We start from the raw sequence: 17,713 nt of genomic DNA, 5'->3' as shown, positions 1-17,713 counted from the left end.
CAAAAACCCTATTTACCATTAATTTGCAACACAAGAGGCATATTAGACAATAGAAGGAGATGGTGAAAGAATTGGAGAAGACAAAGGAGGGGTATGTTCTTACCTTTTTGAGAGTCACCCTTATTATTATTTTTTTTTTTCTTCTTCTTCTTCTTCTCTACTTCCTTTGATCACACTTTCACCCTCTCACCCTCTCCCTAGGCTGTTGAAAATGTGTGGTGAAAATTGAGACAAAGTTCTCAATTTATAAGCCATGAAATAGGGCTAGCTTAATGACTAAGAAAAAGCATAAAAATCTAGATATTTTTCCATTGCTCAAATAAATATTAAAATAAATAATAAAACTATTTATTTAAAGATATGTGTAGATATTTATTTAAAGATATTTATTTAAAGATATTTATTTTCTCAATTAAATAATAAAGGTTCAAAGAAAATAATAAAAATTCAAAGAACTAATAAATATTCAATTAGGCTAAAAATAAATTTGATGAATTAATTTAAAAACTAGGAGGTACATAAATAAAAGCCAAGTGTTAGGGTATTTCCAAATATAAAAATAGCATTGTATGATTTAATTATAATACAAAATAAAATACAGAAAATTAATTCTTTCTTGGACCATTTTGTAAAATTTTATAAAATTTGGGATTAAAATGTAATTAACTTAAGGCTTAGGGTATCAAGTGTAATTACCAAAAATTAGGGTCTCTACAACCTATCCCCCTTAAATAAATTTCGTCCTCGAAATTAAATCGTACGTCATGTCTCAAATAGTTGTGAATAATTTGCCCACACCACGTCTTCACATTTCTAAGTGAACTCTTCAATATCATAGTGACGTTAGAGTATCTTAAGAAGTTGAATTAGTTTTCCTCCCAAGTTCTTTTCTTGTTTGTCCGTAATTGCTAGTGGTCTCTCCTCAAAGCTGGCGTTTTTGTTAAGTTGGATTTCTTCCCAGTTGATGATGTGAGAAAGGTGCATTATGTACTTTCGCAACATTGATATGTGAGAAACATCATGTACTCCAGCCAATTGCGGGGGTAGAGCCAATTTGTACGCAACCTTTCCAATTTTCTAAAGTATCTCGAAGGGTCCGATATATCGAGGCGATAATTTTCCTTTCTTTCCAAAACAAATGATACCTCAGCAGGGCTGAATTTTTTTTTTTTAAGAAAACATAATCATCATCATCGACAGCGAAAGTTAGAGGTCTTCTCCTTTTATCTGCATAACTCTTTTGACGATCTTGAGCTGCCACTAATCTTTGTCAAATAAGCTTTACCTTTTCTGTAGTTTCTTGCACGATCTCTGGGCCCAATAGACTCACTTCTCCAACTTCAGTCCAACAAACTAGTGATCTGCAAGGCCGACCATACAGTGCTTCGAATGGAGCCATGCCAATGCTAGCCTGGAAACTGTCGTTGTATGTGAACTCCACCAACAGTAGGTGTCACTGCCAACTCCCTTTGATATCCATCACACAAGCTCTCAATATGTCCTCCAAAGTTTGAATGGTGCGTTCCGATTGTCCGTCAGTTTGAGGATGGAAGGTGGTCCTAAAGCATAATTCGGTTCCCAATGCTTCTTGTAGGCTTTCTTAGAATCGAGAGGTGAAACGCGGGTCTCGGTCTGACACAATTGATACAGGAACTCCGTGTAGTCGGAAATTTTTTTTTTTGTTTTTTTATTAGAGATGACTCAGTGATGTCAAAGTGTTTGAAATTTTATACGGCAAAAAGTGTGTCATTTTCGTTACACGATCAACTATAACCCATATAGCATCATGTCCTCTAGGTGACCTGGTTAGTCCGTTGTTACATGCTCCCATTTCCTTTCTGATATTAGCAAGGGCTGAAGCATCCCTCCAGGTCACTGGTGTTCCGTCTTTACTTGCTGACACGTAAGGCATCTGGCTACGGATTGAGCCACATCTTTTTGTATTCCGTTCCACCAGTAGTGGCGTTGTAAGTCTTTGGTACATTTTCGTCCCTCCTGGGTGTACTGCGAACACTGACGTCTCACTTCGGAATGATGAGTATTGGGACATTAGTCAATCTCCTCTTGAGTTCTTGAAAGGATCGTTCACATGTGATGCTTCATTCCAATCATATTTTACCCTTTTTTTGCATTGGACGAGTCATCGACTTGGCCAGTTCGGAAAAGTCTTGAATAAACCGTCGGTAATAACTGGCCAGTCCTAAGAAACTACGAACTTCAATTACTAAGGTTGGCAGTTTCCAATCTAATACTACTTCTACCTTGGCCGGGTCCACTGCAATCCCATGCTCAGACACTACGTGTCCTGAAAATTTGACTTCCTTTAACTAGAACACCCAGCAAGTTGATTATGTCATCGCATCTTATGATTTGTCATGCTCAAAGACTCCTCTCTATCCCCCTTAAATTGGAAACACCTCCCGTCAAGTGTGTAAGTCGTCACCATTTTCTGGTAGCAATCAATCACCGTTCAGTGGGCAGATAGCCACTCCATACCTAAGATTATGTCAAAATCGAACATGTCCATGACCACAAGGTCGCAAATCAAGTGTAAACCTGACACTTCTAATTCGCACTGACATTTCTCTCAAAGGTGATGCGATACTTGAAGTAGTTTTTAAATGTTCACATTCAAGACCTAACGATTTATCACATGGTGTTTTTTTTTTTTTTTTTTTAAAAGAAAATGGTGCACCATAATCAAATAGAGCGTGAACCCAAGAATTATAGAGTACAATGTTGCCTCTAATTACTAACGGGTCTTTGTCCTCTTCCTCTGATAGTAGGGTCCAGCCCCCATTCGAATTTTTTTTTTTTTTTTTTTTCTCAATTGACCCAATTGTTCCAGAATTTGGTTTCCAATGTGGCTAAAGATTTTAGCCGCGGGTATTGGTCCATTCTTAGGGTTTCAATTACATGATACTTTATTCTTGTTGCGCTACTGCTCGCGAGCTCATATGTTATCGCTTGTCTCGGTGTAGCCGTTGGCTCGAGTGTGGTTCATTATTTATTTTTTATTTTTTTCTTTTTGTGCATAGAACGGGTAAAGTATAAGTTGAAGTCTATTAATGGAGGCAATTCCCTAGGGTAATCATCTAATCTTAAAGTTATGGTTTAATTATCATACGGTGTTTAAAGCAATAAGATCAAGTAGTAAATAACGAATATAGGGAAGCACACAACATAACTTCTCATCCATATATATACATTTATAGGCAAAATAATAACCACAAGACTTTTAAAACTGGATTAATAAAAGGAATACAAAGTGGAGATGGAAAATATGAAGTGGTTATAGTAATTGCATCAATTACTACAAGGATCATCAGAAATACGGATGGATTATGGTTTAAGACTTTTATGTGGTCAAGGGTATAGAGGTAGTGACTCAGTTAGATATTTAACTTGAAACTGCGTCGGCCATCCGCGTTTCAAACTGAATATCTAAGATTCGTCACTGAACAAAGAAATTGCAACTTTCAGAAAGATTCTCGTACAAGATTGCATAATCAAGGCTCAAGGTTATCAATCTAGCGAACGGTAGAATTGAAAAATATAAAGTAAGACCAGATGGTAATGACTTAATCTTGAAAGTGAACGACATCAAACAAGGTTACAAATATGAGATGAGGGTATGACGATCGATAAAAGACTCGTAGAACTAATAGTATCCCCTACTCCTATATTGTATCTAATGCTCAACACGTTGCCCTGTTCAACGTTAAAACCACTTCCCTTCGTAGGTGATCGTCAAATCGTTTGAAGTCAGAACACGTGGGTAAGGGTTGAACCTAAGCTCTGATACCATTCTGTAACGCCCCAACTTCCAGGCCGTTAATTAAGTACAATATTACCACGCAAATAGGATAGATAACCAAAACATCTTAATATACATATATAACCAGAGTTAGTATCACAGATCATTCGTTTATTTTCCATTGCAGGATTACAAAACATTGAAAACAAAATCAACTAGTCTAAGTCTTCAAATGAACCACCGCTCCAACATTTCATTCTATTTGCCTTTGCAATAACTTTCATCATTATAACTGCTTCACCACCTGGCATGACACGCCATGAGCTTGGAATGCCTAGTAAAAACACACACATCCCCATATCTTCTATCAACCAATCAACCATACATAGGACAAATTGGATAACATAACATGCAAAATTACAACAAGGATTCTATGAATTAGGAGTTTGCCTAGACATCTAGGATCTCCCAAAGAGATCCTTCTACCCAACCACAAGGCTGAACACCGGATTACTCAGACTCCCCCTTTTGCTGCTTTGCAGACCTTACCACCTATGCCCACCTCCTGGTTATTTATCAGTTAGTGACATTGATGGACCTCAAAAGGGACGGCTGAACAAGTGGGCTCGCTTACACCCAAATCGTGCCTAGGGCTCGCTTACACCCTGCACATACCATACCAAATCGTGCCTAGGGCTCGCTTACACCCTGCACATATCATACCAAAGGGCTCGCTTACACCCTGAAACCACCGCATAGAGTCTGAATACATCCGTGTCAACCTAGGGGCTCGTTTAGACCGCTTGTGCAAGACTTAACTCATTTGGTTTTAATTCCATTCACATGTTCAATACATAAATCATTCTGAAGCACAAGGGTGAACGTCACCCACTACCAACCCCTTTCCATTTCCTATTTATTAGATCTTTTGCCAAGCAAGCTAGTCACATTCGGTAATTCGGTAATATAAAAGAGCATGAGACAAACATAAGAAATGAAATGTAGCCCATGATAATCATACATAGGTATGGTAAGGCAAGAAAATAACATTAGGCATGCTTTAAAATACTTAGAGACAAACAACACAACAAAACACCATTTCCAGCATTGTTCGGTTCTGCAGGGCTAACAAGAACGCTTTGGTAAAAATACTTATAGGTCAAATTAGGGGCTGAAATTGCACGGAAACAATATTTAATCTGTCTAGTTTCAGTTCCAATTTTCAGAAGTTGCACAGCACCTCCACAAATTCATCTACAAACTATATTCGAAAACCTGTCCAGATTTCTCACCCTTTGGGGAAACTAACTTTTCTCTCAATCTACCCGATGGTTTTCACTCAAATAAAATCTGTTGGAAAGAGGACTCAGAGTTCTAAATTTTTATAGAAGAACCAACACGAGGTGATTTTTCTATAATTTTATAAAATTTCTAAAAGTGGACTGTTTTTCAGAGATTCAGGACCAGATTTTTAAACAATTTATCCAAGCCCTAAAAACAAACAATTTGGAGCTAATAAAATTTTCACAAACTCTAAACACACCAAATATCCTACCATAAATTCAGATTTGAGAATTAAATAGATTTGATATTTATTTTAAAATAGGGAAGTTGCAGCAGTGCCTAATTTCACAAATTTGTAAGACAATGGCAATTGATCATATCCATACTTCAACATACACCAAAAACCCTATTTACCATTAATTTGCAACACAAGAGGCATATTAGACAATAGAAGGAGATGGTGAAAGAATTGGAGAAGACAAAGGAGCGGTATGTTCTTACCTTTTTGAGAGTCACCCTTATTATTATTTTTTTTTTCTTCTTCTTCTTCTCTACTTCCTTTGATCACACTTTCACCCTCTCACCCTCTCCCTAGGCTGTTGAAAATGTGTGGTGAAAATTGAGACAAAGTTCTCAATTTATAAGCCATGAAATAGGGCTAGCTTAATGACTAAGAAAAAGCATAAAAATCTAGATATTTTTTCATTGCTCAAATAAGTATTAAAATAAATAATAAAACTATTTATTTAAAGATATGTGTAGATATTTATTTAAAGATATTTATTTGCTCAATTAAATAATAAAGGTTCAAAGAAAATAATAAAAATTCAAAGAACTAATAAATATTCAATTAGGCTAAAAATAAATTTGATGAATTAATTTAAAAACTAGGAGGTACATAAATAAAAGCCAAGTGTTAGGGTATTTCCAAATATAAAAATGGCAGTCTATGATTTAATTATAATACAAAATAAAATACAAAAAATTAATTCTTTCTTGGACCATTTTGTAAAATTTTATAAAATTTGGGATTAAAATGTAATTAACCTAAGGCTTAGGGTATTAAGTGTAATTACCAAAAAGTTAGGGTCTCTACACATCATCTCGGTTTAACCAACCTGTAAATTGTTACAAATTTCAACAAGTGGTAAACATCATATCGGTTTAACCAACTTGTAAATTGCTATAAATTTCAACAAGTGGTAAACATTATTTCGGTTTAACCAACTTGTAAATTGCTACAAATTTCAACAAGTGGCAAACATTATCTCGGTTTAACCGACTTGTAAATTGCTGCAAATTTCAACAAGTGGCAAATATCATATCGGTTTAACCGACTTGTAAATTGCTACAAATTTCAACAAGTGATAAACATCATATCGGTTTAACCAACTTGTAAATTGCTACAAATTTCAACAAGTGGTAAACATCATATCGGTTTAACCAACTTGTAAATTGCTGTAAATTTCAACAAGTGATAAACATATTCTTCTTCTCTCTGCCCCCTGCATGGCTTCCACATACTCCTTTGCGAACCTTATAAAAGGTCTTCAACCTGGCTAATTGCAGTCCAACCTTGTGTGTTTTCTTTTTTTATCTTCTGGGATTTGAGATCTGCTCACTGAGCTCTTCTCTTCTCGGACTTAAGTGCCGAGATCTTGTCTGCTACAATCTTGGATCTGCTCACTCAGGTTGAGCACTTCTCTTCTCGGACCTACTAATCTAGGCCGAGATCATGTCTTCTACAATCCGGGATGCAAGATCTGGAATCCGGGATCTGCTCACTTAAGATGAGTTCTTCTATACTTAAATGTTATCTCCTTGGGAGCGCTCATGCCCCCTGTCTTTGCATCCCTTCTGGAAGGGTCTTCGTTTCTCCGCAGGTATCTATCCTTCCATACCTGGAGGTCATCTTTGTTTGTAGTATCCGCTTCGATCTGTTGTCTTTGGTGCGTCACCTTTCTGGCCGGCATCTTTCACTCCGTGACTTTGGTCACGATTTTCTATGTTGTGGTCGTTCCCTTCAATGTCAAGGTTAATAGGTCTCCCACTTCCAGTAGGAGCGTTGTCCCCAATCTGATCCTTTTGTCCGTCATTGGCCATCTATTCTTCTTTCTTTCATTGGCCATCTATTCTTCTTTCTTTCCTTGGCCATCTATTCTTCTTTCTTTCCCACAGACGGCGCCAAATTGTGTGGGTAATTTTCTGACCACACTGCCCGCCTAGTAATCAGCTGGAGAGTACTGGCAGAATAGATGGCTTCAACTAACCTGCAACAGAAAGAAAAGGCTCCGGCGGTGGCTCTTCCACCCGGGAGCACTCCGACGATCAAGTCAGTATATCTCTCAAAGATATTCAAGTGCAAAACTTACTGCTTAAAGCATAAAACTGCGTACCTTAGACCCATGGAGGTGCCTTTCTTTTATAGTTTACTCAATCCAAGTCCCACTAGAAGCCTGACTTCTATGGACTCCAATTCAGTGCTTACTTTGGATTCCTCAAGAGATAAGGATAAACTCCCTAAGAGTGTTATCCTTATCTTAGCTAAGTCTCCTCTTTACTCTATGACTCCTGTCCCTTATCTTTTATCCATTTATCTCAGATTCCGATATCTTCGGAGATAACCTCGGCCTTGCCGAGATAACCTCGGCGTCACAACCTGGACACGTGGCATCTCGGCTGACACGTCAGCGTCACCTTGCCACGTGTTGGTATTCAGAAAATACATCCCCACAGTAATAACCCTCGAAGGTTAAAGGTACTTGTGAAGTATTTGTGAGATTGTCCCTTAGTTTATTATTGGAGTGTCCCATAAATTTTGTTCTCATATTTTTATGAAGAAGATTTTTGTTAATTGTGTGATCAGATTTTGACGCAAACACAAAATTTATTTATAATCGGACATAATGGTAATGGATTTTATGAGTTCTACCATCCTTGTGCATTGTTAAAAAATTTTGATAAAAAATTTATTTATATGTAGTATTTTATTTTTAATAATGTTAAAATAATTATATTTTACTTAATATTGAATGTGACAAATTTAATTTACTCGAATTTCACAATTGTTCAATTAATGTGAGTGTCTCACATCAAGTTGCCTACATAAAATACAATTTAGAAATAGTAATTGTACCATTCAAAACTGTCGAATGAATAGAGCAATAATGTGCAATAATGGTATTAGGAGGTTTTACCTAGTTTGTCGTTGTCTGGATGGCCGACATTATTAAACTTATATTAAACTAAGATTGGTTCTGAAGTTTTAGGCACATGGAAACGTCATAAAAACTATTTTGACAATTTTTGTAAGGGAGATTATCTGGGGGTGTATCGTATGGATATTTGGTTATGATTTTTGTATTTTTTAGTTATAATTTATTATATTGTTAGTTATGATAAATTGTGATGTTAATTATAATATTATTTTAATTATGATTTAAGAATTGTTTGGTTGTACCTCGTGTGATATTTAATTATAACTCTATTTTTTTAAGTTATGACTTTCATAGTATTGAGTTATGCATTTGTGATAACAAACTCACAAATGGCATAACTTGCATATGGTAGACACGCTTTTGACAGTGTGTACCATAACATTACCCTTTCTGAAAATTATTCTTGAATATATATTAGGCAAAAAAGATTTAAAAATTTTAAAATAAATTATAAATATATGCCTTGAGATTTGACAAAAATACAGATTCTTTCTTCACGTTTTGAAAATTATAAATACTTTCTCGTCAAAATTTTTTTGATAACTGACCTAACAGAAAATAAATAAATTTAACCAAATACCCTTTAATATCAAAATAAAATTATCATACTACCCTCATTTTTATCCCTTCACCACCAACTCCCTACCCCTACACTATTACAATATTCCCCAATCTTTCTCCGCAACACACCAAATGCTTGTAGATAACAATAATGGTGGTACTGATCGAAAGTGGGAGATGGTGGTGCGATGGTTTAGCAAAATAATGTTACAATAGTTGAGCGAAAACTGGGAACAAATGAGATAGAAAAAAGAAAAAAGAAAAAAAAATAATAAAATTATTGACCTCATAAAGGTGATATAGATAATTTTTATAATAAAAAAAATTGTTACCTACGTCATAGATTCTGTTAATTTGACTTAATGATTGATTAACAAAGGGGGCTATTTGTTGTGTAATTGAAACATCAATTGGTAGGATGTAATTTCTTAAATGTAAGGGGAGAATTTGTATTTTTAATAAATTTCAAGTGATATATTTATAATTTATTCAAAATTTTAATAACTACGTTTTATCATATGCAAGTTATTACTATTTGTGGTGTTGATATGACAATATTATCGCTAAATTATTTTTAGTCATAATTAAAATAAACGCAATCCTTTACAATCAAGTATTACTTGAAGTGTAATCAAAGATCTCTTTAAATATAATAAAATAATAATCACAATAAGTCCTAACAAACTCATAATTAACACAAAAATAAGTTATAATCAAATATTACTTGAAACACAAGCAAAGACCTTTTCGATTATTACTAAAATAACAATCACAAGTACTCATTTGCCAACATCAACTTTTAGCTTAAAAGTCAAAATGTTACTTAAAAAAGTCAAAAAAAATTTTACAAATTATATCCAAAAATAAAAAAGTCAAAAATTTTATTTTCTATACTTTTTACATATTTTTTCATAAAAAATTAAAAAGTCATCTCCAAACATACTAATTTTTTTTTACCTCATATTTTAATCAAAAAAATTTTAAAAATTACTAAACTAACTTCTCTCAAATATTTGATACCATAATAAATCATAACAAATATCACTATTAATTATAACTAAAAACTACAAATATCATAATTAGACCTATAGTATACCGTTTTTAGGGTGTCTATTATGAAATTTCCCTAACTACATAACTTGAAAATGTAGAATTATATGGAAAAGTAGTAATGTAGAATCCAAAAAATATTTTCTTTGTAAAGTTTAATTTAACTCATCATTTACTTATATAACTTTATTGTTTACTTCTGATTTAGTTGGTTCATTCCAGTTAATTACGAGTTGGAATAGAAATTTTGAGCAATTATTTTTAATAAACAAATACTATAGTAAGATGGGTGGAGGTAGGGGTGGGCGGGGTCGGTTGCGGCCACGGAACCTCCAATCCGTCATCTGTCCGCCAGATTGACGGATTGGAGAAAATCAATCCGCATCCATCCGCCAATCCGACAGATATGAATTGAGCGGATTGACGGTTTGACGGATGGATGCGAATCGGTTTGGAGGTTTAAAATTTTATAAATTTTCAACATAATTCAACTTGTGCACTTCCTCAAAAAAAAAAAAAAAAGTATTACATTAATGACATAAAAAAATATTACAATCACTGCATGCCTCATTCAAAGCAAGAAAGTTTGAAACTTTAGAATATCACAATCACTGCATGCCTCATCCACATACTACAATCACAACATGCCTCATTCACATAAAGTATTATAATCTGTGATTCTTAAAATATAAAAACAATTCAAACCACCAAAACCATGAACAGAGCAGTAGTAGAGATTGTATGTCTTTATATTGTTACATCTATATCTGTTTTTAAAAACAAAGACCAACCAGCATATATCATATTTTCTATTTATTATTTTTAGAGATAGATTTAAAAACCAAAAATATAGATAAATAATACGTTTATTTTTTTCAATTCAAAAAAATATTCAAGTTGAAAACTTTTTTTCAACAGAATATTTAAACTCTTTTTTAATTAAAAACGCAAACAGAATATTTAAACAAATTGAAAATACAAAGTCTTATAAAGTACTAGGGGTGTTCGTGGTTTGACGGTTCGGTTGCGGCCAAAAGAATCTCAAATCCGCCATCCGTCCGCCAATCGGAGAAAATCAATCCGCAACCGTCCGCTCGTCATCACGCATCCGTTCAAAATGCGGCGAATCGGTTCGGTTCGGTCCGTTTTGGCGGATCAGTATATCCGCCCCTCACTCCTAGGTGGGGGTGAACTGTGGCTGTAAACGACACCGTTTTATTATTTATCTTTTTAAAAAAAAAAATAGTTAAACAAAACAGAAACAGAAATGCATGGGGTCAGCCCAACAAAACATTGCCATAAATGAAGGATTTGGGAGCACCCATCCTTACGAGTGTAAAAATAACTTGCGGCCTGGGGCAGTTTGAAACCCGCTCGTGGTTTGGGATGAGCTCGGCCTATTTGGGCCTGTACCTGAGTCCAACCCGAGACTTTGGGCTTGAGTTTGAGCCATCATTTTGAAACTTAGCCTAGCCCATGGGCCTGCTTAAGGTCCACCCAAGACCCGACCAAGGCTGTCTCATCCCGCCCAAGGTCCAATGTCTTTTTAGTAGAAATTAATAAAATTTTGGTAGAAATTTTTTTAAAAAAAACAAAAAAATTATTCAGGCTCAGGCCCACCTGCCCCGGCCTGCCCAAGGCCTGAATACCCCTTGAGCCTGGGCCTAATTTTTTTGATCCATGGCCTAACTCAGCCCAGCCCGAATTTTGACAAGAGTCCACGAGGCCCGACGTGGCTCGAGGCGGGCCAAATTTACACCCCTACCCATCCTATGTGAGACTCTGGTGGCGTGTCTCAAACCTATTTCAATAATTTTAATTGTTCATATTTTAATATTTGTCGAGCAGATAATTCACGAAAAAAATCATATTAATTGAACATCTATAACACCATAATAAAATCGCATTTTATTTATAAAAAATAAAAATTGGTTATATGATTCTAATAAATTTTTTAAAAATAATTAAAGTCTAATTATAGAGTTACATATGTTTGATTAATTTAATTTTTTTTTATGAATGATATGCTTTACAAATCTTACTATATATACAGTTTAGACTATCTAAATAGACTCCTGACACAACCCACAAGTCTTACAATATTGGTGTCTGGGACAACAACAGCCCCAATTTCAGTTAGCCTCCGTTTGGGAAGTGGGTTAGCTTTTTGGCTTTTTGGCTTTTTTGGCTATTTTAGCCTGGGCTAAAAAGCTTGGTTTGGGAAGGGCTTTTTGGCTTTTTGACTTTTTTGACTTTTTTTGTGAGAGAAGAATGTAATGATTATAGGTTGGATGTGATGTTTTGTTTGTTATGGCTAAAATAGCCTATTTTGTTTTTTGTGGCTAAAATAGCCAAAAAAGCCTGAAAAAGCCCTTGCCAAACACAAGCTAACGGGTTTGATTAGCCTCCGTTTGGGAAGTGGGTTGGCTTTTTGGCTTTTTGACTTTTTTGGCTATTTTAGCTTGGGCTAAAAAACTTGGTTTGGGAAGGGCTTTTTGGCTTTTTGGCTTTTTTAACTTTTTTTGTGAGAGAAGAATGTAATGATTATGGGTTGGATGTGATGTTTTGTTTGTTATGGCTAAAATAGCCTATTTTGTTTTTTGTGACTAAAATAGCCAAAAAAGCCTGGAAAAGCCCTTGCCAAACGGAGGCTTAGTTGAATAGGTTGAGTTGAAAAAAAAAAAAAAAAAAAAAAAAATTGGATAGAATTTACATCTATTAAAAAAATTGAATGGGTTTGATTAGTTAAAAAAATAAATGAATAAATACGACAAAAAATTGTATGAAAATTGCATTTTATAATATTTTTATTTGTTTTAAAACACTTTGTGAAAGCAAATTTTAAAAGCAAACTAATGTTGAAACAAAAACACTTTATCACTTTAATTATATAACTTGTAACAACTATATAATATAGAAAATATACAATATGTAACTATCAAATATATATAAATAAAACTATAGCAACCAAATTAAAACCCAAAAAAAAAAAAAATACAACGAATTCCAAGCTTTCTAAATTTTCTAGTTTCCTTCTCCATGTATAATAAACAAGTAAATATTTTGCCCGCTCTATTGGCATTTTTGTTTTTTTTTTTTTTTTTTTTAATAAACAATAAAATGGTGTCATTTTGTCACAGCAGCATGTTATGACAACACGCACACCCAACCTGGCGAACTAAGGTCTATTTTGCCAACTTGAAATTTTAGTCGAAAAGTAAAAAAATTAATACAAAAGTTTTTTTTTTTTTTTTACTTTTTTACACATTTTTTTATAAAAAATCAAAAAATTACTAAAAATTAATTCTCAAAACAACCTTGACTATACTGTATTCATTCTATATTCTAAATTATGGTTTGCTTTTTTGTTACTTTTGTTTTGTTTTGTTTTGTTTTGTTCATGGTTTAAAATTTAAGGGGTTGTTTGGGTATCCTAAATAAGTGTATTTTTTTTATCTTTTTCGACTAAAAAGTTGAGGAAAAAAATATAGATGCTTAGGTTAACTTTTTGACTTTTTATGAAAAAAATTGTATAAAGAAGTGTGTAGAAGAAGATTGGAGAGCTATGGGCCACAGCCGTACAATCTGCACAAGGGAAATGGGAGTAAGAAATTATTGGCTACTTTTCGAGCATTGCACTAGACAGTTTTGTTCAGCCCGTGGGGGTCATCACGGGTCTCATTTTGATAATCTGAACCGTCTAATGTGTAGAACTCGTCGAATACTATATGTTTAAAAAAAATCACGTTAATCGGATATCGATAGCTATCTGATCAGATTTTTTTTTAATCGTTAATTATAACACCATCCATTTGTTGTACATAACTGATTTGATCATGTAGTTATCGATATCCGATCAATGTGATTTTTTATAAACATATAGTACTCGACGAATTCTACACATTAAACGGTTCAGATTATCAAAACGGGACCCGTGATAGCCCCCCACAGGCAGAACAACAACCATCTAAAATTACACCCAATCATTTCATTTTGTCAACAAACGCAGCAGAGCAGCTGTAGATAAATGATATCAAAGTTGTACTTTTGTTTAGAAAATTGATTTTTTAATTTTTTTTTTTGAATAGTGATAATTTTTTAATTTTTTGAGTAATTTTTTAACTTTTTGTCTTTTTTAAGCTATACCAAACCAGGCCTAAATATTGAAATTTCACTGATTCAATTTTGCCTCATAAAAGATCCTGCTAGTTTTTTCAAAAGTTTCCCATTTGATTTGTTAAAAATTATTACTGAGATCTCATTTAAATGTCTCATTTGATTCTTATCATTTCTCTTCTTTTTGCTTCTTCTATATTTGTTGCCCAGCTGTGAGAGGGAATCCCAGGACCCCTGCACCCCCACACACATTTGTGAGCAATCATGCCAGGACCCCACAACCCTCACAACAATTGTAAGAGAGAGAGAGAGAGAGGGGAGGAGAGAGAGGAAAAAACAAAAAAAAAACACAAAAAAAAAAAAAAAACAATGAGTGGTCAACAATCAATTGGAGGTTTTGAGAGTCACAAAATTTGGGGGTTTTATGCTTTATTCCATTTGTGAGAGAGAGGGAGGAGAGAGAGAGGAAAACAAAAAATATATATATATATATATAAATAAATAAATAAATAATGAGTAGTCATAAATCAATTAGGTCACAAATTTTGAGGGTCACAAGTATTATTCATTTGTTGCCGCACCTCAATTTTTGAAATGTAATTTAAGTCTATTTGATATCACTTATAAGTTAGTTTTCATAGTTATAATTTTTTAGATTATTAACTGAAAAGGTTAAGGTAAAAAAATAGAATCATTTTATTCATATAAATTGTAGCTTTACAAAAAATTAACCAAATAAGTTATAATTTAAAATTATAACCGAACATCACTGCATAACTATTTTTAATTAAATAACCTAAATAAGTTGACTTATAAGTATTAAAAAATAATTGTTAGACTTATGCTACGTAGGCAACCAATGAGCATTGAAAAGTCAAAGAAATTTCCATTTTCTAGACAATGTATCAAAAATTCAAATCATTCATCTAAAGCTAATAACTTTTATTTGAAAATGTGGTTTTAGTTAAACTTGGTCAAACTTCTAAAGAAATTTTAGCCACATATCTACTATAAACGCTGGATTACTCAGGTCTTGAAAACAGAACTACCTTGTCAAACACACCAGTATTTTCTCATTCATATTCACTATAATTAAAAGTACAATCTATCAATAAAAATAACTATTACATTTACATGACTATTTCCCTTTAAAAAATTACATATCATAATATAAATCAAATACACGCAATTCATTTGTGAAAGTATTTTTAGACACTGTCCAAAAAGAGGGCCCAAGAGATGCCCACCAATTGGGATATAACTCAAAGGAGTCATATAGTTTAGCGGGTTGTTTTGAGAAATTTGTCAAAAGTTGGTTTTTTGATTTTTTTTTTTTTGGGGGGGTTTAATAAATATGTAAAAGATATAAGAGATGATGTGACTCAGAATAGATTAAAAGTTAAAAAATGACTTTTAACTATTTTTCTAAAATAGCCCAAAGGACCACGAGGTGCATTTGAAAAGTTAAGAGTAAATTACAAACGCATCCCCTGAGGTTTACTTAAATTACAAATTACATCCTGTGATTCTAACAATTACATTATGCCCCCCAAGGTTTTTAATTTCATAACAAATAAGTCCTTTTATTAATAAATCATCAAGTTAATTAATAGTTTTTAATAATGTTAAAATTTTATTTCAATTGATAATTCAGATAATTTTATTATTGTAAACAGTTAGAAATTTCACTTTTTCAAGTAATTTGGTTAAATAAAAAACTCTGACAGAGAGATATTTGTAATTTTTCAAACCACATGAAGGAATTTATATTTTAAGCAAATCTCAAGAAGTGCGTTTATAATTTACACACAAATTTAAAATAAGAGGTAAACTCTAATCAACTAACACAATAAAAAATGTCTGCAATTCCTAACCACTTCTGTGATGACATATGCTAGTGAACTTGGATGTATACAATATTCTTATATAATTGAAACCAGCATTTGATATAGCAATGCAACTACCATCTCGTTTTCAAATCCTTTCACAAGTTTCAAAGGTGCTATTCTTTATTTTTCTCCAAATTAGCTTCAAAAGGCTTGACTTATAGAAGTTGAGGGCGATGTTCAAGCTTCAGGCAAGCTTAAGGGTTAAAAATAATCCAAAAGTAATTTTAAAACCATCCAAGATACCCACACAATACATAATCCAAATTTGTTAACCTTCCCCTTTCATCTTGCCTTGGGATGGGTCAAGTGGTTTTGGCTTTACTGGTTTCTTACCTAAAAGACTTGTTATTCCGCTTAGCCAAGTTTTTGTGTCTTCCTCATGTTGCTTTCATTCCACAAATGCCACACACACCAAAATCAATCACAATACATTTGCAATTTATCCCATGTGTCCCAAAATAATCACAATTTCTCTCCAAAGGAGTGGCAGATATTCATCATTTCAACCGCACATTCTGTGACTCAAATACCAATTATTCAACTTTTTCCAATTTCGTCAAAATCTCAACATAACTAAACACTTGATAAAACTCTTCTCAAATCATGATTATTGATGTTAAACTTATTTATTTTGATGATTTATTTAATTATGTTTTAATAGAATTCAAAATTTATTTTGATGATTTTATATTTTAATTTATTTGAAAGAGAAAAATAAAATCAAAATTTATTTTGTCCCATTAGTTCTTACCTAAAACGTTTATCCTAAATGTTATTAGAATGTATTTAATATTTGATTAAATTAGAGGTTCAAACAGCCCAAAACAAAAGTTCAAACAGCCCAGCAAAGTAGCAGGCCAAAAGGTTCAAGTGAAAAACATTCAAATTAGTAATGATGGAGTAAGATATTCAAATGAATACAACAGCTATAAACAGCTATAAATTTCATTATATATACCAAAGTCTCTAATGTAAACAAAGTTAAAAAAAAATCAGAAAATATTCTTTGATCTATAATCACTCACATCTATTCTCTGAAAAATTCTCCGAGAAGTGTTCTTCAATTTTTGTTTACATCCTCTTTCAAAAATTATACACTGAGACGTATAGTTTTAAACCCATCTTTCCTGTGTGAGGTTTACAGAAAAATCAGAGCTTCATTTTTATATCTATTTTTGAGAGATAATTTTTGTAACTTTCTGTGAAAGCAAAAATACATTCATTTCAACCTTGTAAGAGTGTAGTACACCCAGTGTTCTTGATTTAGAAAGTCTGTGTAAAATCTGTGGAGGATTGCTCCATCTTTGAAAAGTTTGCTAGCACCCTGTGAAGCTAGAGAATAGTGAAAAATCTCAAGTGAAGCAAAAAGCAAAATTCGACATTATGATCAACGGCCGAAGTTGAATATATAGCTTCCAAAAGCTGTTGTGCCCAAATACTTTGGATTAAACAACACTTGGAGGACTTTAATTTGCATTATGATCATATCCCTATTAAATGTGATAATACTAGTGCCATCAATTTAAGCAAAAATCTAGTTCAACACTCACGAGCAAAATATATTGAAATTCGACATCATTTTTTAAGAGATTATATTCAAAGAGGGGATATTGTACTTGAATTTGTAAACACCGACAAGCAATTGGCGGATATTTTCACAAAATCCCTAAGCGAGGATCGCTTCAATTTTATTCGTGGCGAGCTTGGAATGTCAATTTTTACTTAAAAAGTTTTGTTATGGCTGTGAAACTTGAATTTTTGTTAAAATGATATATGTATATTGCTACATTGATATTGAAACATTTATATCAGTTGAATGCTCTCAAGTCCTTCATACG

The 17,713-nt window shown here is 33.2% G+C and overlaps 1 long non-coding RNA gene across 1 annotated transcript; it reads right to left on the bottom strand.

Moving 5' to 3' along the window:
* Positions 1-3,871: 3,871 nt before the first annotated feature.
* LOC145821042 (uncharacterized) lies at positions 3,872-5,720 on the bottom strand. The gene is made up of 2 exons (XR_014363082.1): positions 5,543-5,720; positions 3,872-4,061 (listed from the first exon to the last, which is right to left on the bottom strand). It is a non-coding gene; the product is annotated as an uncharacterized LOC145821042 (long non-coding RNA).
* Positions 5,721-17,713: the final 11,993 nt, after the last annotated feature.

The sequence above is a fragment of the Camellia sinensis genome, chromosome 3 (assembly GCF_055761805.1).
Source record: "Camellia sinensis isolate YWXY chromosome 3, ASM5576180v1, whole genome shotgun sequence".
Lineage (NCBI taxonomy): Eukaryota > Viridiplantae > Streptophyta > Magnoliopsida > Ericales > Theaceae > Camellia > Camellia sinensis.
The sequence above is the reverse complement of the archived record's forward strand: the minus strand, read 5'-3'. Positions and strand labels throughout refer to the sequence as shown.